The sequence below is a fragment of the Lampetra planeri genome, chromosome 75 (assembly GCF_965212315.1).
Source record: "Lampetra planeri chromosome 75, kcLamPlan1.2.h2, whole genome shotgun sequence".
NCBI classification, from domain to species: Eukaryota; Metazoa; Chordata; class Hyperoartia; order Petromyzontiformes; family Petromyzontidae; genus Lampetra; species Lampetra planeri.
Window position 1 is genome coordinate 2,174,790 of NC_136180.1, and position 27,226 is coordinate 2,202,015.

General features: G+C 47.4%; 1 long non-coding RNA gene across 1 annotated transcript; it reads left to right on the top strand.

The window, feature by feature from the left end:
* Window positions 1-279: 279 nt before the first annotated feature.
* On the top strand, window positions 280-26,208 carry LOC144737887 (uncharacterized). Its single transcript, XR_013589099.1, has 3 exons — window positions 280-3,898; window positions 16,831-17,038; window positions 22,571-26,208. It is a non-coding gene; the product is annotated as an uncharacterized LOC144737887 (long non-coding RNA).
* Window positions 26,209-27,226: the final 1,018 nt, after the last annotated feature.

Genomic DNA, 27,226 nt, shown 5'->3' on the forward strand with positions numbered 1-27,226 from the left:
GCCGTGGCTGCGGCCGTTGCCCCGCACCTCGCCGCGCCGGTGGGGTGGGCCGCTGGGGCCGCTGTGGGGCCGTCTTACACCGCCGCAACTTCAGCGTGGCCCGTGGAGGCCGCAACGCCGTCGCTCCTCGCCGCGTCGCGGGAGGTTTCCGTGGCTACCTAATGAAGGCCGCCTTTGTTTCCCTCGTGGCGATGTTTACACCACACCAGAATTTCATTTAAGGCTTAATAGATTTAGGAGAGGCCCAGGACCGGTTCAAAAATCATCACTTGGTGGTGGCCGTGAGCGGAAATCGAACTGTGGTCGTCGGGTTTGGAGCAGAGCACGCTAACTACTACACTATCGCTCACCCCGAAACACACGCACACTCGCTCACACATCGCCCTGCTCTTGGCTGTGGTAAATAACAACACGGCGATTTTTCCCCGAGAGAAAATGGAATTTCTCACCGACTGAGTGACGCATCTGGCTCGACCGCACGCCGTTTCTAACAGCGGCTATTGGGAAGGAGCTGCAGTTTGGAACAAGACGCCAGCGCAGACAAAACGAGCGCTGCGCGTCCGTATGTATATTGTGTGTATGTTGTGTGTATGCTGTATGTATGTTTTATGTACGTGTGTTGAACTTCTTTGGCACCGTACGTAGCCAACCGTGCTCATCGGTTGTGCAGGGGAAGGACAACAAACTAAAGACGAAAGCAGTTCTAAAGCAATGAGTTGTCAATCTATTTTATTTAAAGTGCATAGCTCCAGTGCCTTACTAATATCGGAAGGAAGAGCGTTCCAGACGGCTGCAGTCGCGCGATGCGGTGACCTTTCTCTATTCGATGGCTAGCCAAAAGTGTAGTCTATAGTGTAGTGTATGTCGTGTATATTGGTGTAGTATATAGTGTCGTGTAGTTTAAATAGCATCTGAAAGCGTGCGATGCGGTGATCATCTTTGTTCGATTGCTATCCAAAGTCCGCTACTGCGAAGTTGAATTGAGTTCGTTTGATGTTTTATGCTTTTTGACGAGATCAGCGAGGTATTTTGGTTAATTTGTGGCAAGCACTTTGTGTGTGTAATGAGTGCGGTGTTGTCCACCCATCTCCTTCATAGGCGTTACTCGCTACGAGCGCACACTACAAATATATGGCAGGCGTTAGGGTCGGGATTAAGCCCACAATCTACTGCATACCAGGCGAGGTAGTTAACATCTCACCACCGTGGCGCCAAAAATGTCTGCTGACCACTCAGCTTCCCCACCCCTCGTGACAAAACACATTCACTTCTCTCTCTAAATACGAGCAATATAACAGGATTCATATTACCGGAACATCCTTATAGCTGTGTTTTTTCACAACTATAATGATATATTTCTTAGGGGGGGGCATTTAGATATTTGGGTTCAGGTAGTTTTATCAGGGTAATTTACCGCACTTCGTTTTTTTTATTATTACTAAATATAGTGTTAAATTATTATTCACGTCTGAAACAAAAGTGTCTAAACATGCTCATTATGGACATCTGTGACAAAAAGAGCTTTGAGGCTCATCGGATTTCCTCCTGCAGTGTAAATTAAGATTCTGATTCTGAACCTGTGTTTGTATCTGTAGCCGGTCTGCCCTGCTGTCCCCTCTCGTCCCGTGTTCGTAATCCTTGCTAGGGAGGACAGGTAGGCTAAATAGACAGCAGAAACAATAACAACAATAACAACAACAACAATACAACGAATATAGTTCTGAGACGATGATTCGATGTACTCTGCGTTGTGGAGGCAACTCCACAACAGCTGAGCCACCAGTGGTGGTGGTTGTTTGTGAAACGGCAAAACTTTTTTCAAAAGCCGTCTTCAGAAGGGATATTGCCTATCTGCAATAGTGGATCAGACACATCGAATGAGGGCACAGACTAAATAATTAATCTGTCAGCAGTAACCACATCTTGTCCAGCTGCGGCTGGGTAAAGTACGCGTGAAGCAAATGGAGTGACGTGACAGTGGCGGTATTAACATGGGCAGTACCAAGTGTAGAAAGTTATCACTGAAAGCCTATGAAACAGAAGTTCCTAGGGCCTACAAGAACATTCATCCAGGCCTGAGCTAATGTCACATGTGCAGTTCACCAGCACCAAGTCCACGCAAATCTAAATTGGGGACGTAGCTCGTACTCTGCTTTGGACGTGGGGGGCTCGTGGTCCAATCACTGATCACCGTTGGCATTCACTTACATAATAATAAAAAAACACCTGCCTACCCGTAGCTATGATCAGAGTGCACACTTATACGTGTGATTAATCACAGGTGAGCTTATACCCAGCTACACTTCCATTGAAAGTGTTTTTCAAAGCGAGGCTTTTTTCTGACGTGCAGTGAACGTGGGGCGCCGCAGTGACGAGTTTTTATCCCCCTTGCCTGGTATGCAGGAGGTCGTGGGTTGGATCCTGACTAACGATTCCCGTTGTATATGTAGTGGGTTCACTGATAGACACACTAACTCAGTAGGCAACACGTTTATTCTACAAACACAACAGGGTAACTACATAACCAGTAACCACCACGGGATAACTACATAACCGGTAATCATCACGGGATAACTATATAAACGGGTCAGGTCAGTCGGCACACTGCCTGACCCACGATGCCGAGCACGAAGACCGAAGACCCAGGGGAAGACGTAGCACGGCGGGTCCCATTCCAGCAAACAACCCCGATGCAGCCTCGGGACCTCCCTTTTATACCCCCCAGTGTGGCCTGGCTCCGCCCTCGGCCACACCCCAGAAGGTTCTGGGCGATACACCACGTGTCCCTTCTGTAACCTTTGGCCCACTTCCCTTACCCTGGCCTATCACGTGCCCTTGCCAGCCAACGGGGCTGCTACGTCCTCAGATGCCCTCTCTCTGCCAGTCACCAGAACTATGTCCCCTAGGGACCCTTTCCATGACATTGCATATCCTGCTGGCAGAGAAGGCTACTTCACTCCCAGTTCCCCTCTCTATCAGTAACTGGCGCTCGGCGCCGTAGTGGCCCATTATATGTCACTACATATATTTAGAGTTTTCATCTCTCTCTTCCTGTCTCCGGGGTCCTCCGGTTTTTCCTTCCAAATTTAGAATCAACATGCCATGTAGATTATTTGGCTTCTATAAATGTCAACATGACAAGCCACTTAGGTTGAACTGCTATCATTTGTGATGGCCAGGTGAGCTCACACCGGGCTACACATCACAGCCACTCCTGGGTCAGGGGATCGCACCTCTGAGGAACCACTGCGCTAGAGGAACATTCCGAGCAGACACGCGGGCAGCGGTCGTGCAGAGCGACGTCATTCTCCTGCACCAGTTCCTGGAGACAAGAACACAATGCAACGCGAGCACCGACTGTTTCATGCTATGCTTACGTGTATGTATGTTGAACTAATTTCTGACCGGAATAATAATTATTATTTCATTTCAAATAGCGTCATTCATGCAATGGCATCCCACAACGCTGCGCATCTATTATCCAGTTCGTACAAAAAGACGAAAATAAACCCCACTACTTAACAAAAGAAGGTAATACGTAAATAACGAGAAAAAAATATTTTCAATGTAATACAGTTCTGTAGTGGAGTGTATAATCGCGTAGTGTATAATAGTGTAGTGTGTTGTGTAAAGTAGTGCAGTGTATCTAGTGTAAAGTGTAGTGTATAGCCGTGTAGTGTATAGTAGTGTATTGTAGAGTATAGTAGTGTAGTGTATTGTAGTGTAAAGTGCATTTAACTGGTCACAACGGGACCCTATGTGTTGTGCTGGCTCCTACCTTGCCCTTTCCTAATCCCTGTCTCTTGTAACCCGCCCTAGGAGCTCCCAACCATGAACCACCGCGAGTCCGCCTTCTTCGTAACGGTAGTGGCGGTGGCGGTGCACGTGACTAACTCAGGTAAGAAAGATGGAGTGGAACGTTGGTGAACAACATAATTCAGCGCGCGTGCTCTGAAATGCACGCTCCTTCGGTTGTTTAAATTTGCGATAGTAACGGTCGCGCCCAGTGCCGGATTATCCTAGTAGCAAAAGTAGCTACAGATGTAGCGATAGGACCCGCACTTTCAAAGGCCCCGCGCTAAATGCTTTCAAGCTTTCAATTTCGGTTCAGTGATTCTGCACTTGCTCTATTACTATAGTACTATACTGCCCTCAACTTTTATGAACAACTGGGTGTTTAAGGTTAGCGATTTGTTATATTATCTGGCTGTATAGCAAATACAATTTCTTTACTATGCAAGTAAAAAAATTGTGTTTTAATATGGATGTGTTTTCTTTTATTTAGGGCCCCTTTATAACATATGCTACAGGCCCCGCACGAGGTTAATCCGGCACTGGTCGCACCCATACCACGGTGGCTCGGAGATGTTAACTGCCTCGCCTGGTATACAGGAGTTCATGGGTTCTATTCCGACCCTGATGCATGCTGTATATTTAGAGTTTGCGTGTGTCTCTGTTAATCATCACGATAGCTAGGATATGTTAACTACCTCGCCTAGTATACAGGGTTGTCGTGGGTTCGATCCCGACCCTGATGGCTGCTATATAATTGGAGTTTGCATGTCTCTCTCTCAGGGCCGGCCCTAGGCTAGCTGCCAGCAACTGGCGCCCGAGGCGAACCATGCAATCAGCGCCCCCACCCCTAAACTCCAAAGAGATGTTAACTACCTCTCTGGTATGCAGGAGGTCGTGGGTTCGATCCCGACCCTGAAGCCTGCTGTATATGTGGAGTCAGCGTTTCTCTCTCTGATCATCATCACGGTGACTAGGATATGTTAACTACCTCGCCTGGTATGCAGGTGGTCGTCGGTTCGATGCAGACCCTGACGCCTGCTGTATATTTGAAATTTGCATGTATCTCTCTCTCCGTGGTGGGCCTTACCTGGTAAAATCATATCTAAAAACACATCTCAGGCCCTGTAGTCCGCAGTGAGACCACGAGGCTTGCATAGCGGCTCCATCACTTTGTGTGACAGGCAGGAGTTGTGTCGGCCGTGTCACTCATAGCAACAACGCGCATTTTGATGTGGGGCATGGGTTGTGAGCGAGAAATAATCTACACACATGTAATAAGTTCCGTTCAGTCATAGCATCATTCGTGTCCACTGTAGATTAATGATACAGCTTTATTTATATCAATACGTTTGTGATTAAAATAAGCCGAGTTAAGAGTGGTGATGCAGTGGTTGCATGTACGTGTGTATGTATGTTGAACCTCTTTCGCACCATACATAGTCAACCGTGCTAATCGGAGGTGCATTTTCAAGATCACATTATATTGGTAAAAAGACAAACATTTTAATTGGTTTTCTGTATCGACACAAGCACTGCTTCCCCCCTATGTTCTGTTTGGAATTGATAAAAGCTACCATACTGCCTCTACTGGATTACTGTGACATCTCTATATATTAAAGGGAAATTTGTGATTATGTGTGTCTGTTCAAAATGTCTATTGTGCTTCCCGACATGCAACAAACTTGAAATTTGCCATGTGTGCACCATGCAAAAATTATAAAAATAGACTTTTGTATTATTTTGGGGGGGGGGGGGGGGGCACAATAATGCATTTATGTTTTGCACAGCAAGAAAGCTGTGACGTCACATCTGTCATATGACCCCTGTGCGGAAGAGAAACGGAGTGTGCCTGCTGATCGCGGGTAAAGTTAAATACAAATGTGTTGCAGGTCTCAGGCGTTCTTCGCGCAGCATTGCTTTATTATTTCAGTCGCTTACTGCCGTACGCACCCTGAAAGTTGTGTGTGTCTGCAGCAAGCGCGTGTGTGTGTACCTATTGTTAGCGTGCTGTGCTACGAACCCGGCGACCTGAGTTCGATTCCCGCTCACGGCCACCACCAGTGACGATTATTTGAACCAGTCCTGGGCATCCCCTAGGTCGACTCAGCCTCAAACGAGTAACTGGTGTGGTGTGTCAACATCACCACTGGGAAGACAAAGGCGGTCGGGAGTGGTGCTGACCACCCACCCCCTCGTAACATATAAAAACGAATGTTTAAAGATATATTTCTTTATTTTTTATGATAGAATATAGTATTGTCATCAGTATGACATAATTATACCATGTTTGCAGTCGATACCACTTTGGAATGTGGGTAAAAGTTAAGTTACAAGATTTGAGGATACAACAATAACAGACAGAGTGAGGTAAATAAAAGCGTGTAATAATAAGTAATATTAAAAAAAACTTTTTTAAACACACTTTAATGAAATGTACCGTACTAGTGTAGAGGTGTTACGGAGGGCAAACAAACACACTGGGCGTGATTACGCCCGTACGCGAGGAGATGCTTACATCCACGTCCGCACCGTTTAGCCTGGGGGGCTAACACGGCGCTGGGATCCCACACGGCCCCACCCCTCAGTGGGGGAGTTGCTATATAAGGCGGTGAGCCAGAGGGCTCGGGGTTGAGTGTTCAGCTTAAACCAGCGAAGCAAGAAGACCGGCTAGATAGGCCCTGGGACTCCCCTGGATCGCTGTCCTTCTCAGGACCGACCAGGGCAAGCCAGTGGCGTGGCCCCGTGAGCCCAGAGCCGATGTTCTTCTAAGAGCCGGTCTGGTGACTCAGGGTGCCGTGATCCCAGCTTAACCAGAGCTGGGTCAGCTAGCCTCCCCTAGCCCTGTAGTGGAGGACCTGGGAGTAGGCTAGCCAGGATAGAGATTGAGGGATCTCCCTGTTAGACGGGTGAAGGGGCCGATACCCCTTCGAGTGTTGTATATCTCGGCCTGTAATATACAACTGTGGTTAATAAATAAGTGTGCCTCCGACTACGTCGTCCAAGTCTCCTTGAACCTACTACATCTGGCGTCAGAAGTGGTCTTCTAAGGATGGATATGAGACGGACGGCTCGTACCAGGGAACTGGGGGCGGAGGAAACCTCGAGCAACCGGGGCTGAGTCCACCCACACCGCAACGGCAGGACGGGTGGGGACCGTCGGCTGACGGACTGCGGCTGGCTCACTCCCGCCTGGCGGAGCTACTCTACGCTGCAGCCGCCACGTTGGAGGAAATCACTCGCCTGGGGGCTGGAGGAGCTGCACGGGGCGACGACGGCCGACACGCGACGCTGGTTCCCACCATTTCAATGGGGCTGGAAGTCGAATTTGCCGCCATCGGTACAGTGGGTGCTGAGGGCGGGGCCGGGCTACGTCAGGTGACTGACGTTCGCCAACCAGAAGCCGTCACGTCGTCAATAGCGGCCAGCGCGTCACAGGCAGAGTGACCGCCGATGGCACACGCCCTTCCCGCCGATACTGTGCGGAGGGGCGGGAACGACGGGGCGCGATCTACGGCTGCGGACGCCACGTTACAGCAGCGATTACCACCCCTCAAAGAGTTCGTGGGGGAAGGCGGTGACTTGGGAGCCTTCCGAAGACGGTTCCTCGCTCACCAAGAAATGACACAATGGACGGATGACGAAGCACTACGCGCGCTACCGGTGATGCTCGACAGTGACGCCCTCGCTACCCTCACCTCGGCGCCAAGAGCGAAGCGTGCCATGCTGCAAATGGTGCTTCAACTCCTGTCTGCAGTCTACGGACCACCTTCTGACTGCAGACAGCTGTTCTACGATCGCCAGCGGGGTGCCAAGGAATCGCCCCTGGCTTACCGCACAGCTCTCCTGGCCCTGGCGAAAGCGGCTTTCCCGCGGATGGACGAGGAAGGGGTGGACGCTATGGTGGCAGAGAAGATATTGCTGTTGGCGGACGATTTGGACATTGTCGTCTTGGTGCAAGACGACACGGAGATGTGTTCCCTGTGGGCCGCGCGGCACATCCACGCAAACTTGCTGTCCCAGCGTCACAAGGCCAGCAAGGCGGCGGCCAGGCATACCGTGGCTGCAACCACCCTCCCATCGGAAGAGATCTGCGCTGTGGATCGCCCGATGGAGTGGAGATCCGGGGGACGACCAGCTCGGGACGGACAGAGCCACCAGGATCAGCCCAAGCCGTCTGGGGCGCTCACGCGCTGCTACAACTGTGGCCTCCGGGGCCATGTGGCTTCAGGATGCCGGGCTCCTCGACAGCGCGGTGCGACGCCTCGGCCGGACGTCGCGCCTCTACCCAAGCCTCACCAGCAAACTCCGGCGAGTCGTGGCACCCCATATGTTTGGCCTACGCACACACCTGTGACACACTCGCTCACTGCAATGAACGGGGGTCAAAAATCGCCTGTCGTTGCGTCGAAATGTTCCACGATGGGAAGGGCGTTCCAACCAGGCCAGTGGTCTGAGTTGGCCCATCGCGTTGTTGCCGCGTCGGCGGGGTCGTCGGTCGTTGTGGGGCATATTGATGGGGTTGAGGTGCGGGTCTTAGTTGATACGGGAGCATCGGCAACTATTGTGTCCGATTTAATTTATAACATTCTCCCCATTCAAAGCCGTCCTTTGCTCCCCGTTGATGTCCCATGTTATGCTGCTAACGGGGGCTCGCTGGGCATTATCGGACAGATCCGCGCACAAATTTGTATTGGGGACATCAAATTATCCGGCCCGATATTGGTCTCCTCCTCGCTGGCGGTTCTGTGCCTGTTGGGGACGGATTTCTTGGCCAAAATGCCAATTCGTATCTTGGTCGACCAGGGTTGCATCGAACTCCCATCGGGCCGACGTATAATGTTCTTGTCCTCCCCCGCTACGGTCCGTACGGCATTTGCGACGGTACAGGCGCTGGTTGCGAGGACGGTATGCGTACCGCCAGGAGCTCAGATGCTCATGCCTCTTAGGCTGCGTCGACCATTTGCTAAGGGGATTGGGGATCGGGGGATTCTGTTGGGACCATCTAGGGCCGGGGTCAACGGACCTGATTTGATAGCGGCCCAGACCATTGTGAAAGGGGACGGGGACCCCTTCATCGCGGTCCTCAATGTGGGATCGCGAACGGCTGTGGTTCCTCAAGGGACCGTGCTTGCGCACGCGACGCCGGTACCCTGTGAGGAACCGGTCATTGGTCAGGTGAGCACTGCTCCTCCGTCGCAACCGCATTCGGACCGTGATGAGGGGTGGCTGGATGCGCTTTGTGCGGGATCATCGGACCTGTCCGACTCACAGCGTGAGAGGCTTCGAATCCTCCTGCACGAATTTTCCGACATTTTTAGTCAACACAAATACGATATTGGTTGTACTAAACTGCTGCGACACCATATTGACACGGGTGACAGCGCGCCAATCCGCCAAAATCCTTTTCGGTCCGACAATGTGACCCAAATCATGTCAAATCGGCCGTAGACGACATGCTAGCTGTGGATATTATATCCCCTTCTACCAGCCCTTGGGGTGCACCGATCGTCTGAGTTAAAAAAAACACGACGGCTCATTGCGGTTTTGTGTCGATTTTCGTTGGCTGAACAAGATTTCTGTAGCCGACGCATACCCGCTTCCTCGGATGGATGAATCGCTTGATGCCCTGGCGGGAGCGCGGTTCTTCTCCACATTGGATTTACTGTCAGGGTTCTGGCAGCTCCCTCTGGATGATGAATCTAAACCTAAAACTGCTTTCCGTACACCGCACGGCCTTTTCCAATTTAACCGCTTGCCGATGGGGCTCCACTCAGCGCCGGAAACTTTTCAGCGATTAATGGAATTGGTCTTGGCTGGGTTGCAATGGGATTCATGTTTGATTTACTTAGACGATGTCATCGTCTTTAGTAAAACATTCGATGAACACCTCCAGAGGTTGCGTGCAGTTTTCCTCAAAATGCGGGCTGCTAATTTGAAATTCAAACCCCAGAAGTGTCATTTGCTCCGCGAATCGGGGCGGTATTTGGGTCACATTGTCGGACGCTCAGGTATTGCCACAGATCCCGCCAAAACGCAATGTGTCAGCTCCTGGCCGACTCTCACCTCGGTGGGGGAGGTCAGTAGTTTTGTTGGATTCGCGTCATATTACCGACGGTTTGTCGCTGATTTCGCAACAATTGCGAAGCCCTTACATGTCTTAACATCAAAGGGGGTCAAGTTTCAGTGGGGACAGGAGGAGAAGGCTGCTTTTCGCTCCCTCCGGGATGCTCTAGTGGGGGCTCCGACATTGAGTTATCCTGACTTAACAAAACCCTTCTTGCTCGATACGGACGCAAGCAACACGGGCATTGGGGGCGTGCTTTCGCAGGTTATTGGGGGCGTAGAGCATGTGGTAGCATACGGCAGTCGGGTGTTGTCTTCGGCGGAACAAAGGTACTGTGTTATCCATCGGGAACTATTGGCGATCGTTTACTTCATTCAGCAATATCGCCCATATCTGTACGGTCGTCATTTCACCGTCCGCACAGATCATGCGGCGCTGCAGTACGCCTTGCGGGTTCAACAGCCATCGGGACAATTGCCTCCTGGGTTCGGGGCGTTGCAGACCTAAGAATGTGATCTCTGATTCGGTCCTTGCGGCCGCCGCTGATGCGCCTTCAATTGCGGGTCCTATTGAGCAACAAGGAAGGGATTCTTTGCTGGGGTTGTCTGTTGCGGAGTGGGGGCACCTCCAAATGGAGGACACCTCCCTCCTCGCTTTGCGCCGTCGCATCGGGGGAGTTGGTCGGGGGGTTATTCCAGGGTCTTTTGATGCATTGGGACGGGAGATCCCGTCGCCACCGGCTGGTGGTGCCTTCCACATTGAGGGGTAGAGTGGTGTGGACTGCGCACGAACGACTCCTTCACCTGGGGACTCACAAAACCCTTGCCATGCTCCAGCTGGATTTTTCTTGGCCGGGCATGGCAAGGGACGTGGATAATTTTTTGGGGTCGTGTACTCAGTGCGCGCAACGGAAGCCACCAGCGAGGGGGTCCAACCCACCGTTGCAAGTCTATCAAAGTTTCCCGGGTTAACGAGCTCGTCGCACTGGATATTCTGGGCCCATTCCCCGCTACACCTAGGGGAAATAAATACCTGTTGACCGGGGTAGAATATTTTACGAGATGGCCTATGGCCTGGCCCCTCACCAACCAGTCGGCAGCAGCCATCGCGGAGGCCTTTGTCCAGGGCTACGTCCTCGACAAAGGTGCTCCGGAGCGGCTGCTGACCGACCAGGGTAAAACATTTTCGGGAAAACTTCTCCACAAAGTGTGCGAGCTCCTGGGTACGAAATAAATTTGTACCTCCCCATATCATCCGCAAACTGACGGGATGGTGGAGCGTCTGAATCGGACTATCATGTCCATGCTGTCCCAACAGGTCTCTGAATCCCAGACCGATTGGGACCTTCATATTCCGGGGGTTTTGGCGGCCTACAGAATGGCTCCTCATGCGGCGACTGGATTTTCGCCCTTCTTCCTAATGTACGGCCGCGAGGCTAACCCACCTGTTCCGACTCAGCTGCAGATCTCCACGCCGCATGGTAATTCAAAATTGACCGATCATGTCAAATTCAACATCGCTAAATTGACAGAGGCGTGGGAGGCGGCCATCCAGAATTCAGAACTCCGCCAGAGGGCGAATGAGAGGCTCAGGCTGGGTCGGGCGCATGTGCTCCAGTTGGAACCGGGTGACAAGGCGTGGTTGCACTGTCCCCAAGTACCACTGGCGACCTCGTCTAAGCTGGTGCGGCCGTGGCGGGGGCCCGTGGAAGTGGTGCAGGTCTTGCGGCCACAATGTGTACGTGTCCGATGGGGGAAGCGTCAGTGATTCGTGCACCCCTCCAGGTTGAAACCGTTCGTTGCGCCCCATGTTCCTACCTCACACACGCATGGCCAAACATGGGAGGGGTCCACCTCCAGGTGCACCAGGATTGACATGCTCACGACCGCCTACCCCTCCCGGGGTGGTCAGGGGTCGCTCATCGGCGAAGCCAGACACTCTCGCACCCGGACTGTTGACACCCGCCACTGGGCCAACCGGGGCTGCCCCTTGTGATGGGGCAGCCCCGGCAAGAACGCGCGCCAAAACACGCAGACTTTTGTGAGATCGGCCGCTTGTGCGGCGCTTGCGGGGGGCGCGGAGTGGGGGGGGTCCTGGGTAATTGTATATATGTTGGTTTTTTACGGGATGGGGTATTTATTCGGGGGGGGGGGGGGTGCGTCGGGTTATTTTTCTCTCTTGTTGTTGTTGTTGTTGTTAATTACGCGAGGCACACACGGATTTGGAGGGATGCATCTTTATTGTGATTTTGTTGCAGCCGGGACGGCTGCGGGCTGTACAGGGGGGGGGGGTGATGTAGAGGTGTTACGGAGGGCAAACAAACACACTGGGCGTGGTTACGCCCGTACGCGAGGAGATGCTTACATCCACGTCTGCACCGTTTAGCCTGGGGAGCTAACACGGCGCTGGGATCCCCCACGGCCCCACCCCTCAGTGGGGGAGTTGCTATATAAGGCGGTGAGCCGGAGGCCCCGTGAGCCCAGAGCCGATGTTCTTCTAAGAGCCGGTCTGGTGACTCAGGGTGCCGTGATCCCAGCTTAACCAGAGCTGGGTCAGCTAGCCTCCCCTAGCCCTGTAGTGGAGGACCTGGGAGTAGGCTAGCCAGGATAGAGATTGAGGGATCTCCCTGTTAGACGGGTGAAGGGGCCGATACCCCTTCGAGTGTTGTATATCTCGGCCTGTAATATACAACTGTGGTTAATAAATAAGTGTGCCTCCGACTACGTCGTCCAAGTCTCCTTGAACCTACTACACTAGCAATGGCAGAACTCCACGACTCCAAGAAGTGGCCCCGAAGCTTGCCATAACGTAAGGGACCGTGGTGATTTACACGCAACGCCAGTTGAGCGTGGACAATGAGAAGCAAGCCGAAACATAACATAAAAACAATGTTTAAAAATATATGTTTTTTTTTATTTTTTATGATTGAATATATTATTGTCATCAGTATGACAAGTATACCAAGTTTGCAGTCGATACCTCATTGGGAAGTGGGTAAAAATTGAGTCACAAAATTTGAAGATACAACAACAACTAAAAGTGAGTTAATAAAAAGCGTGTAAATAAAAAAAGACGGTCATCGCATCGCGCACTTTCAGGTGCGCTTCTGCAGCCGTTTGGAACGCTCTTCCTTCCGATAGGAAGCTACTGGAGCTATGCACTGGAGCTATGCACTTTTAAATCATAAAAAAACACAGCATGACAATTTTTCTAAAATTTTCTTGCTGTGTTTTTTCACACCTGATGATGATTGCCTATGTTGCAGTCGAAACGTCGTGAGAATTTTATTGCTTTATATTTGTATTATTTTATTGTTTCCCTTCTACGTGACTACCGAATGAACCAAGAATATGAATCCCTGCAGTCACGAAAGCTTTTAATCAAAAGAATGGCTAAAATAAATAATAAACTGCACAGAACATATATTTTGTATTACCTTTGACGATGATTATTATGATTTGACAATGATTCATAAAATGTATAACCGAGTCAAGTGTAAATACGTATAAAGTAAAAAATGCACAATAGCAAGTTCAGGACAAAGCGGGCGGCTCAGAGAGGGCATGCCTCATCTTCATAGCGGACCGTTTCAAAAGTAGTAAAACTCTACGGTCTGAACTTTCATAAAACTCTCGAATACTGAAGTTTGGCAGGTTCGCGAATAGGGAATTAGTATGCATTTATTAACTCACGAATATGCGAAACAAAAAATGTCCATAAGCTTGCGTATATGGAGGGTTATACTGGATTCATTTCCCAGAGATGGGATTTGGAAAAGGTGTCTCCTATTCTACGAAGGTACAGCCTTCGGACTTGCTGTCTATCTAATCTTACCGCTAGCCCAGCGTCCTCCGGCTGGGACCTAGGGGAGGCACACTGACCCGCCGCTGGCCCGGCGGGTCCCCGACCTCTGGTTGCTCAGGACCTTCGCCCTCACAAGGGCGGGAAGGCTGGGAGCCAGGGTCCTATCCAGGACCTATATCCCCTAACCACTGGTTACACTGAGCCCCAGCCCTGACAAGGGCTGGAAGACTTGGTCCAGGGTCCTAGCTGTCTTCAGCCGACTTGGGTCGTCGTGTGGCAGAACTCACCAAGAGCTCTCAGCGCTCTGGCTTTTATACCTTCTCGTGGCCGGGTTGTCCAATCCCCGGCCACCTTGTGGAACCCTGCGATTGGTCCTTCCCAATCTGGCATTTGGATCCTACATCACCCCATTTGACCCTGCCCGTTTGATTGAGCAGGAAAACCTTGTTTACGATCCGCTCTCTCAGTTTGCGAACAGCGAGTAGTTAACACCACTACATATGTGTGGAGATGGCATGGTTTGTTGATGCTTCCAGGCTGCTTATATCCAGCCATTAAAGTTCAATGCATTCGTTTTGCACATTTTTAAATCCTTTATATTAAGTTCGCTTGCTTGCTTGCGTGTGCTTGCTTGCTTGCTTACGACCGTGTAAATCTTTCGGTCGTTTTTAACCCACTTCCCGTGATCCAATCGAGCTGACATTTTGCACACAGACTCGTTGTGCGAGACAATTAATGTTCGTGAAAAAAAATTCCCAAAATTTTACACTTTTTAGGCAAAAAAAATTAATTTTACATATATTCAAATAGAACTCATTCATGCCTTTGGCTGAACGTCACAGTATAAGAGCCCAGAGCGTAACCCCTCCACAGGCCGTGGCGGAGTAGCGCAGTTGGTAGCGCCCTCGCTTCCCATGCCAAAGGTCGCGGGATCGATCCCCGCGTCCTCCACAGGCGAATATATTTTTAAATCCTTTATATTAAGTTCGCTGCCACGCATATAAAGGATTTATAGTGAAAAACTTTGTTTTTACGGGTTATACTTATTCTTTATGTAGCACATAGCCCCATTCAGCACATGGCGGCTGTTGAAGGCGAAGATGTGATTCTTAACTGTTCGACATCGTCCGCAATAGACCGCGTGCGATGGAGATATGGACAGTCTAACACAACGGTGAGTATTGAAATATTCCTCATTACACGTGGTGTTACCAATTTAGCGCACTTTAGGGATTATCAGCTCAATGCAATATCCGTCTGTATTGCTACACACAGTGTGAATATCACTCGTGCAGAATGTGCCGTATTTAAAATAATGTTAAGAAATACATTACGAGGTCTCTCTCGTTAGTCTAAGCCCGTGCTTCTTAACCTTTACTGCCCCTCTGCTTCTCAATCGTTAAACTTGTTTCATGTTCATAAATACATAGGTTTAATGAAACAACGTAGTTGTAATTACGTGCCCGTGCCATATTTTTCTGGCCATATCTCACACCCCTAGAAAGGGCATCTCGCACCCCTATGGGGTGCATGCACCCCAGGTTAAGAACCACGTGTCTTAGCTGTCCAGAGACCCCATTCAGAAATGGGGGTCCGTTAGCAATCTTAACACGAACTCTGTGGCTCTTTGGCAGCAGCTTGTGGTACGGACATCAAGATGGGTTGACCTCCAACTTCCGTTGGGCTCAATGATAGTGAGACAGAGTTACTTCTCGCAGCACTAAATATCAACTGCCCCCTGCTTGCCAGCGCTCCCTGGCCCAGGGATGGTGGGGGAGGGCGGGTGATGGGGGCAGTTATCTGTATTGTAGTGTATAGTATAGTGTAGTATGTATATATGTGTGTTGGACTTCGTTGGCACTGTTCAATGCCAACCACGCTAATTGTAAGTGCGGAAAAAAGACAAAAACTAAAACACAAAAAAATGAATGAGTTGTCAAATCAGCCGCAGCTGTATTTGTTGTTATAACGAATGGACATTTTGATTTAAAGCTTTCGTGACTGCAGGGATTCATCTTCTTGGTTCTTTCGGTAAAGTCACGTAGAAGGGAAGTAATAAAATAATAAAAATAAAACATAATAAAATAATTCTCACGACGTTTCGGCCACAACGCAAGCAGCCGTCCTCAGGTGAAGAATGAAACACCACCAAGCTTGGAGCGTATATTTAAGCTTGGTGGTGTTTCATTCTTCACCTGAGGACGGCTGCTTGTGTTGTGGCCGAAACGTCGTGAGAATTATTTTATTATGTTTTATTTTTATTATTTTATTACTTCCCTTCTACGTGACTTTACCGAAAGAACCAAGAAGACGAATGGACATGTGTGAAAAAGATCTCCATGGCTCATCGGATTTATTCTGTCTAAATACATGTTTTAATTCTCTTAATGTTGCTGGTTACATTCATAATTTGCGCGAAGCTTTGGCATCGCCATTAATATCAATGCTAGTTTAGAGGAGTGATTCTCATTTGTAGTTAGCTCAGCTTTCTACCATTTCAGAAATGTAGCCCAATATGCCCCTTTGAAATCAGAGCGATGTCGAGATTGTGCGTCACGTGCTACTCTAACATCTCGGAATCACGATTGCAAATCGCTGTTTGCTGGACTGCCCGAATAGCTTCTTCATTGTCTCCAGCTTGTGCAAAATGCGGGCTGCTAGGGGTTCTTGGTGGACAAGGTGAATTGAGATCAAACATTCCCCAGTGCTCAGAGTTCTGCAATTGGCTACCAAGTCCCCGGTTTTGCGTGTCAGTCAAAATACGTCTGTTAACGCAAGTGGATTTTTTTATTGCTGCGAGGTGTGCAATGTAAAATAATATATATTAAAATTCTACCGATGTTTTAGAAGCGTTACAAATAATAAGTGCGGCAACTGATATAGTTGCGTCAATGTTGCACTTGGAAAAATCTTAAAATATTAAGATTTTAACCCCAATCCTTAATACATTTTTGGGATGAAATACGTTTTTTAATGTACATAATTCAACATTACTTTCCAACAATCGTTTTGAATGGTTCAATCTGAATTTAACAGCAGATTTCCAATAGAGCTCTTCTGCGTAGTTTTTGGGAGAGTGTGATGCCAGCCTACTGGTACGAATAAACAAACACTAACGTGCATCAATTAAAAACATTGCTAAACGTGCAATATATCTTGTTCCACAGATATTATTTCGTGGCATTCAATTTGTCAGACCCTGCAACCCACTTTTCTGCTACGTGGTTTTCTCTGGGAACCTGAGCAATGGAAATGGCTCCATCACTCTGATTTCAGTCCCAGCGAACGCGAGTGGAATGTACCGCTGTTTTCTGGAAACAAGCAGAGCTGATCATCATCATCGCATGGTTTACAACTTGACGGTAACCTCTAAAGGTAATGCCACAAAGCTTGAGCTGTAATGAAACGCCTACATATATATGTATTCAAATTTACCATTCACTCACTGTAATAAAACTACACACGTTGTGGTTTTAGTTTCCAACAATTTTAATGATGCATCGATTAATATATCTTAGCATCACAAAACATTAATATTATTTGTGTGTAAGAATCCATTGTTTACCTGCATGCGTGTGCTCTATGTATTCAGCTCACTTTTCCCTGGAGATACTAGAGACCGCTATATTCACTACAATGTAAGGAAAATTGATTCCTAAATGAAAATTACGAACCTTTGAATCACAACACACTATTACTCTTGAGCATAACAATTTAATTTTTCTCTCTCCCAACGTTAACTCAATTGCACTGCAAAATCAAAAATTCGCTCGGGCGGCTTGGCATCCAGAGTGAGCAGCTCACAATCAGAAGGTCCCAAGTTGAAATCATTGGCTGGGTGGATTAACTCAGCCATCATTCTTTAAAGGGTTGGCTAAATGAGTAGCACTTTTAACTTATATGCTATGTTTTTCACGGTGGCGAGATGTTATCTTCGTCGCCTGGTATACAGAAAGTCGGAGGTTCAATCCTGACCCTGACACCTGCTGCTGTATATTTCGAGTTTGCTTCTCTCTCACTCTCCGTACATAGTTGTCCTAATCCTCCACATATTAATCAACATCACGCGTTTAAAGAATTTAGCTGCTATACGTTTCCACGTGATGGGCCCCTTTGTTAAGCTATCATTTGTTGCCAATTAACTTCTGAAAAAATAGCTGCATAGCTAAGTGGGGCCTGACCTGATAACAAGTAAACCCGTAAAAACAAAGTTTTTCACTCTAAATCCTTTATATGCGTGGCGGCTAGAGTCCTCTCGTCCTCTGGCTTGAGATGGCTGCAATCTATGGGTCAGATGATTGTCTGCCAGTATTAAGCAATTGGTAATAACATATTTAATTTGTTTTCCCTAAACAGTGTAAAATTTTGGAAAAAAAATTTCACGAAAATTAATTGTCACACACAACGAGTCTATGTGGAAAATGCCAGCTCGATTGGATCACGGGAAGTGGGTTAAAAAACGAGCGAAAGATTTGCACGGTCCTAAGCAAGCAAGCGAACTTAATAAAAAGGATTTAAAAATATATTCGCCTGTGGAGGACGCGGGGATCGATCCCGCGACCTTTGGCATGGGAAGCGAGGGCGCTACCAACTGCGCTACTCCGCCACGGCCTGTGGAGGGGTTACGCTCTGGGCTCTTATACTGTGACGTTCAGCCAAAGGCATGAATGAGTTCTATTTGAATATATGTAAAATTAATTTTTTTTGCCTAAAAAGTGTAAAATTTTGGGAATTTTTTTTCACGAACATTAATTGTCTGTCACAACGAGTCTGTGTGGAAAATGTCAGCTCGATTGGATCACGGGAAGTGGGTTAAAAAACGACCGAAAGATTTGCACGGTCGTAAGCAAGCAAGCAAGCACGCAAGCACGCAAGCAAGCGAACTTTATATAAAGGATTTAATAAAGGATTTAAAAAAAAATAGTTTAGTTTTAGTATCCCCGACAACTCAGGAAGGTTCGTTCATTTCTGTGCATGATATGGGCTCAGAACAGGTGGCACGTGGTTCCAGCGCCACTATATTCACGTGCCTGGAGATCAAATCATGGCCAAATACAGAAACACCATTGACTACGTCCTTATTTACTCTTGATAGAAAACTCTGCCAAATCTGAGAGCATACTGTAGCCTGGAGTTTGATACAGATCACTGCTAAGTTATCGCAACTAGCTTAAACGATTGTCCAACAAGAGATCCTCAACAGCGCCCATGATATTATATAAATATATAAAAAGACAAATCTTCAACATCAACTGATTCGCAACTCTTTAATAAAAATGAGCAACTAACAAACTAGGATCCATAATAGTAGGTTTTTACCCTTTTAACTGGTACAAAACTGACACCTTTATTCAAGGCATCATGTTTGCAATGACCACAACACAAGTAGTCAAAAAAGCAAACAAAAAGAAGCAACTCTGATAAGGATGATAATATGCACTGTCCTTGAAGTTGATTGGCCCACACCCGAGACGGCTTTCTTTAGAGCCTAGTCCCCATTGGTGTAGGGCCAGATGACACCAGAAGGCGTACAACTCAAACACAGTGCAATATCAGAGTATTGAGAGCTCGGGGTAAGCATTTACACTATGAGATCTCTTTTACCAGTGGCAAAATATAATAGTAGGTTTTTACCCTTTTAACTGGTACAAAACTGACACCTTTATTCAAGGCATCATGTTTGCAATGACCACAACACAAGTAGTCAAAAAAGCAAACAAAAAGAAGCAACTCTGATAAGGATGATAATATGCACTGTCCTTGAAGTTGATTGGCCCACACCCGAGACGGCTTTCTTTAGAGCCTAGTCCCCATTGGTGTAGGGCCAGATGACACCAGAAGGCGTACAACTCAAACACAGTGCAATATCAGAGTATTGAGAGCTCGGGGTAAGCATTTACACTATGAGATCTCTTTTACCAGTGGCAAAATATAATAGTAGGTTTTTACCCTTTTAACTGGTACAAAACTTCAAGGACAGTGCATATTATCATCCTTATCAGAGTTGCTTCTTTTTGTTTGCTTTTTTGACTACTTGTGTTGTGGTCATTGCAAACATGATGCCTTGAATAAAGGTGTCAGTTTTGTACCAGTTAAAAGGGTAAAAACCTACTATTATATTTTGCCACTGGTAAAAGAGATCTCATAGTGTAAATGCTTACCCCGAGCTCTCAATACTCTGATATTGCACTGTGTTTGAGTTGTACGCCTTCTGGTGTCATCTGGCCCTACACCAATGGGGACTAGGCTCTAAAGAAAGCCGTCTCGGGTGTGGGCCAATCAACTTCAAGGACAGTGCATATTATCATCCTTATCAGAGTTGCTTCTTTTTGTTTGCTTTTTTGACTACTTGTGTTGTGGTCATTGCAAACATGATGCCTTGAATAAAGGTGTCAGTTTTGTACCAGTTAAAAGGGTAAAAACCTACTATTATATTTTGCCACTGGTAAAAGAGATCTCATAGTGTAAACTAGGATCCAGTTTCTTTTTGACTCTGTAAAACAACGGTGCAAAGACTCGCCGCTCTGAAACTCCTCGCAATTATTAGGAAGGAATTAAGTGACGATGCACTGTGCTTAATTGAGAAAAGTAATAAAGCAAAACACAAAAGACGACTACAAGTATCCACGAAAAACTTCACGAGAACCCGAGGGCAAAGCAAGACTCAGATCTGGGACGGCCGCCAAGGTGGGCAAGATGAGAAATCTGCAGCGATACGGGAGCGGTGACTCTCCGATGGGTAACAAAGCGAGCCATTCTCTTTAACTCACTTTGGGCATCTGTGGCCGGAGCCTACCGCAATGCGTTCCTACCACACTTACGAATGCGAAGTGGCCACCTGGGTCAGTGAGGTGAATAGCTTGCTGGGGGGGCAGGAGGGGTAAAGTGGGCGATGCACATGGCGGTTCTTTGCCCTCGCGTCTGTTCCCCATTTGCCCTTGTAGAGAGCCGGGGATGATGACCTCACCATCGAACGAAGACAGTCGTATGCATGCATGTATGTGGAACTTCTTTTGTACCGTACATTTCCAACCGTGCTAATCGGAGGTGCGGGAGGAGGTCAAACCGCATCGCACGGCGCTTTCAGATGCTGCTGCTGCTCCTTTTGTGGGGCCTCTCTGGAACGCCCTCCCTCTCCTCCCTCTCCTCCCTCCCACCTTTGTTTATGAAACGTCTGCGCGATCTAGCCCACAACAGCTTAATAATATAATATTGGTCGCGGAAGCCTACGACGTGTTGAATCAAAGTAATATCGTGCACACGCAAATGGGTAGATTGTTTAAAGCTTACCGATGCACATTTGTCCTTGAAAGTGTTTAATCAGCAGTACGGATCCTGTACTGGTACCTTCCAGGACAAAACACTACTTGCGATTTTGCAATTAACACTTTTTTGCTCTGGCGTGTATCTGAAACGTTAACACACCACTTTTATACATTTTTTTGCACATTTCGGTAAGCCCCTAATAGCAACATATAATTTTGCTGAAGCTTCGTTCATGTAGGATAATGTTTACAAGGGTCGTCGTGTTACAGACAGGCAGAAAGGGCTTATGCATTACTCCCTTCAACGTCAGTTGGAGAAATTTTAATCTAAACTAAATAAAAAAAAGGCCCACTGTGTTACGTAATATATATGCCAACCAAAGAGCAACAGTTAGATTAGAGTATGGGGAGACGCAAGAATTTGACATTGGGAAAGGAGTAAGACAGGGCTGTATACTGTCCCCCTACCTATTCAATTTGTACAATGAGCGTATTATGTGAGAGACAGGCCTGGATTCTATTGAAGCAGGTGTGACGATTAGAGACAAGAATAAACAACTAAAGATATGCTGATGATACCACTCTACCATCATATAGCAAAGCTAAAATTATGACCCTTGGTAAATATTAAAGAAGCTAGTTAGGAGGCTGAGCTGTGCCTCAATCTCCAAAAGACAAAGATTATGGCAATAGAACAAGTAAACTCATTTAGTCTGGAAAATGCATCAATAAAAGTGGCAAAGAACTTTGTATTCCTGTGCTCCTTGACTGCTAAAGACTGAGAATTTAGCCACGAGATCAGTAGGCGGTCAGTTCTCAGTAGAATAGCCATGTCACAGCTCAATAAGATATGGAGAGACAAGGGCATTACCATAAGCACCAAGAAGAGGCTTGTCAAAGCTCTGATATTTCCTGTTGCCATATATGGATGTGAGTTTAAGCGAGCGAAAGAGGATCAGCGCATTTGAGATGTGGTGCTGGAGAAGAATGCTACATAAACTAAAGACTGCCAAAATATCACACATATATCCATCCTGAGAGAGATCGGTCCCGCTCTTCCACTCGAGGCCTTTTTCATGAAGCATAAATTGATTTACTTTGGACACGTTATGAGGACCTCTGGACTAGAGGAATCAGTCTTGCTTGGGAATGGAGAAGGTAGCAGGGTCAGAGGTCGACCTCAGAGTTGGATGGACGACATCAAGAACACCACTGGCCTTACACTAACCAAGCTACGAGAGGCAGTGACAGACAGGTTTTGATGGGGGAGTCTGGTCGTGGATGTCACCAGAGGTCGATTTCGACCTGATGGCACAAGGTGAAGACGTGAAGGCCCACTAAGCTATACAGCTCTTTTTTCAGAAGCGATTTGGCTACAAATGATAGCTCAACAAAGTGGCTCATCACGTAGAAATGTATAGCCGCCAAATACTCTAAATGCGTTTATGTTGATTCTAAATGTAGAGGGAAAAATCCGAAGGACCCAGAAAAAAATCCACGCGACCACAGGGAGAGAGACACACAAACTCCAAATATACAGCAGGCGTCAGTCGAGATCGAACCCACGACCCCCTTTATACCAGGCGGTATATTTAACATCTCCTAGCCACCACCAATCACGGTGTCCCTTTCTCTGCAACAGGTACCGCTGCTACGACGCGTGCAACGACATCGCCGGTGCCATCGCCGGTGCCATCGACGGTGCCATCGACGGTGCCATCAACGGGTTCGCCTTCGCGCGTCACAGCGTCTATCGCCATAACGACATGGGCTCTGATCTTCCTTCTGGTGCTGATGGTGCTTCTCTACCGGTGCCACCACCGCTACCACAGCAGGAATTGGTGTTGTTGGAGGAAAATGAGAAGTAATTTCAGCCGTGGTGGTGATGGTATTGATGATAGTGGTGGTGGTGGTGGTGGTGGTAGAAGGAAGGGAGACTCGGGAGAGATGCAGCACCCTGGTGGAGAGACTCGTCCCTTGGATGCAATGGAGATGAGTGAGGTGCGTGAAATCTATCGATCTCATTCTTTTGAAGACTCAATTTTTCTTCTTCTGCCAAATTCTGGCTATCACCTGATGAAGCTGGTTGTTGATGCTATCACCAGCGAAACATCACGGTATTTGAATTGTAAATGTTGTGGCTTGACTTTCCAACACATCGGTGTGCTGAGGTAGTAACTAATTGGCACGTTTTGTTGACATGACAATCCTTAATATTTGGCTGTCAGGTCGTGGCGGTTTTAATGACATTTATATTTAATCGATCTAACCCACAAATGTTTTATTATGGATAATATTGGTCGCGAAAACTAATTTCTTGAGAACTGCTTTTTGTATTTAGTTTGTTGTCCTTCCCTAGCACCTCCGATAAGCACGGTTGGCTATGCACTGTGTGAAAGACGTTCAACACCCATAAATGCATAAACTCAATACTGCACATAGACGTAACACTGCCCATAGACTCAACGATTCCCATACACTCAACACTGCCCATGGAGTCAACTCTGCACCGCGGCAGCATCCTGCATCACATTGGAACCGTGTAGTTTGCTGTGCTGCCCTCTGCTGCCCTATGTGAATGAGTGGGTCAGTGAGTGGGTGAGTGAGTGGGTGGATGAATAGATGAGTGAGTGTGTAAGTGGTTGGGTGAGTGAGTGGGAGGGTAAGTGAGTGAGTTGTAGTGACCTACAGTGTGGTGAACATTGGGTGAGACAGTCAGTTTCTGGTAGACTATAGGTGGGGGGGGATCAACAAAGTGAGTCTTAGAGGCAACTATGACCATGTTCGTAGCTGGGAAAAGTGATAAGGAGATGAGTGAGCGAGTGATTGGAATACATCAGTGAGCGCTGGATGATCAATAAACCTAGAAGCTGCTTTACTCTAAATTGTTAATGAGTGAGGCGGGTAAATGAACGGCTGACTGGGTGAATAAGTGTGGGTGAGTGAGTGACTGGGTGAATGAATGGGTGAGTCAGTGTGTGAGTGGTTGAGCGAATGAGTAAATGGCTGACTCAGTGACTGGCAGTGCGAATGACTGGCTAGCTAGTTGAGTGAGGGAGTGATTGAAGTAAATCAGCTAATGCTGGATCATGAATCAACCAGACTACTGCTTTACTCTGAATTGTATGGGTGAATAAGTGGGTGAATGAGCTAATAAGTGACTGGGTGAATGAATAAATGCAGCGTGATTAAGTACAAAAGTGAATTAGTTAATGGGGAAATTGTTAAGTGCCTGGCTGTACGAATGACTGGCTGAGTGAGTGAGCGAGTGACTTGAGTAAATCACTGAGTGCTGCATAATTGGTCACCCCGACTGCTACTCCCATCTGAATTATACTGGGTGTAGCAGTGAGGTAGCAACTGGCAGCTCCTGCTGCTGCTGCTCCACCACTCGAGATACGGTGAAGCAGCAGCAAGATTCCATCTTCGGCCGAATTACTCCGTGTTGTGTGGCTGCCTAATATTGGAAGGAAGAGCATTCCAGACGGCCGCAGAAGCATATCTGAAAGCGTCCGATGCAGTTACGTCTGTATACGATAGTAAGCCAAAATCCACTGCATAGATGACCGGAGTCTGCTCCTTAAGGAAATTACCGAGCTATTGTGGTTCATTTGTGTGAAGCACTTTGTTTGTGTAATGAGTGCGACCTTATAATGTAGTTATGTGGCAACTGGAAGACAATGCAGCTCAGCGAGCACTGGAAAGACACGGTCGAATCTTGCAGTACCCATTACACTAGGAATTCAGCGACCCGAGGTCTATTACAGCTCACGGCCAACACGATTATTTGACCCTTAGATAGACTCAGTCTCAAATGAGTACCTGGTGTGGTGCATCAAAACATGGCCATTGTAGAGACAATGGCGATTGGGCGTGGTGTTGGCTACCCACCTTTTGTGTGCCTTCCCGGCCTTCACAGGTGCTGCTTGCAAAGAGTACTTGCCCTTACAATCTGTATATAGGCGATATCGAGGATCTTTGTCTTTGGACAGATCGTATACGCAAGCCTTCAAATGGAGCATCTACTGCCTTGCACGCAGCCTCGCCGACCTCTCGGAGAAGACGTCACGGTGTACGTGACCATTGCGGCATTCAGTGGGGAGAACGAACTTCCAGACTGAAGGGAGTCACGAGAATAAACAACAACAGCAGCAGTTGGACAATGCCTTAACCACCAAACTGAACTTTTATTTTACCAGATGAGACCCCACTGAACTATATAGATAGCTCTTTTGCAGAAGCGACCTGGCCACAAATGACAACTCAACGAAGTGGCTTATTAAGTGGAAATATATTGCAGCCAAACTAAGCGCATGTTTATGAATGTGGGGGGGGGGGAACAGAGGACTCGGAGAAAAATCCATCTGACCACGCTGAGAACATGCACACTCCAAATATACAGCAGGCGTCAGTGTCGAGATCGAACCCACGACCTCCTGTAAACCACGTGAGTTTGTTAATATCTCCTAACCACCACGGCAGGAAGAAGAACGACAATCTGCTGTCTACCGTCTGTCAAGAGACTGGCCAGGGGAGGCTCTCCTCCCCCATGCGGCCTGTTATGCACCATACTTTAAAGCTGTTCAACACCGGGTTTGGTGGAAGACTGGGAGGTGTCCACCACTGGTGTTCGAATGTCATCAGCGATAGCCTCTGGACTGTGTGTGTATGTAGGGAGCGGTAGTGTAGTGGTTAGTGCGCTGCGCTATGAACCTGGCCACCCGGGTTTGATTCCTGATCACAGCCAATACCTGTAACGATTAATCTGAACCGGTCCTGGGCCTTCCCTAGGTCGACTCAGCCTCAAAACGAGTACAACGCCACCTCGGGAGACACAAGCTGCCGAACGTGGTGCTAGCCACCCCCTTGTGTACCGCGTGTGCTTTCATTAGGTGCTCGTTAACAGCAATTGCCCCAAAAGTCTCTAAGGCTATTCGGGGGATGTGTATCCTTGTTTGAAATTCATGAATTAGTAATCATACAAATATCTGTAATGTATTAAATCACTTGTTTACGGGGAGTCCCTAACTTACGAATGGGTTCCATTCGTGAGGAGCCTTGCGTAAGTCGAACGGTTCATACGTCGGGACACAAGAATGTGGTGCTGTATTTACATGTGCATACGGTCAATGTTATAAATATGTTACGATTCAATAAAAGGGAAGCATTATTAAACTCATAAATGAGAAGAAATGTACATTTGCATGTAATACTGTAATAAATACTGTTCCTTGACAACTTTAAAATTCTAACTTTATGGAAATAAACAGTTTCAATCAATATCAATAGGTCATACAATCCATTTGTAGTTTCTGTCCAGTAACAGTATTTGTAACCTTAGTATTTTGCCATTCATAATAATGATTTTTGGGTTAAATTGCGTAAATACAAATGTATTGTGAACCCACCACCACTCGACACAGCCAATCAGTAAGGGTTGTCACGTGAATAAAACGTGCAAATTAGCTACTACTTCAGCACATCGGTGTGATGGAGAGTAAATCCACAACATTTACAATTGAGTATAACGGTGGTTACAGACAGCTTCATCAGGCGATTTGCCGTAATTTAAAAGTCGACCCGGTCCCGTGTCTTAAATAGATCAACGTGATGTCATCACTGTGAGCCTATGTTGTGCGTGTCCTACTGTGGCCCATGGAATCAGGCACTGGGAGATCCACAGCAAAGCTAATACACACCGTGTAACAATGTGGATGTCCAGATTAAACACCTCATTCGAGACCCAAACATCACACCTCCAGTCTTTAACATTCCTCGAAGACTCTGGTGTCACAATTATAAACTGCATTAGAACATTAACAGCAGGTCAATGCACACACCTCTTTCCTGATTGGAAATTTTAAGACAAGCCCCAGTAGGGCGATTGTGGCCATGCAACCCAAACTATCGCCCACATAGTAAACCACTGTAGTGTGTGCTTCTTCAATGGAGGAGGCTGAATAGCATAATTACATCAACTCTTATTATATTATTATATTATTTTATTATATTATTTTATTATATTATTTTATTTTATTATGTTTTATTTTTATTATTTTATTACTTCCCTTCTACGTGACATTACCGAAAGAACCAAGAAGATACATCAACTCTCTCCTGAAGCCCTCACGTCGTGGCCAGCAGACCTCGACATTGACATTAGGCCCCTGAACAATATTGCCAGCATGTGCAAGAATATAAGAGAAACTGACTTGGTAATTTTTTTTGTCGATTATGTCCAGTTTATTCTGGTCCCAAACAAGAAACATTTTCAAGTCAGTGGTGAATAATAATGAAT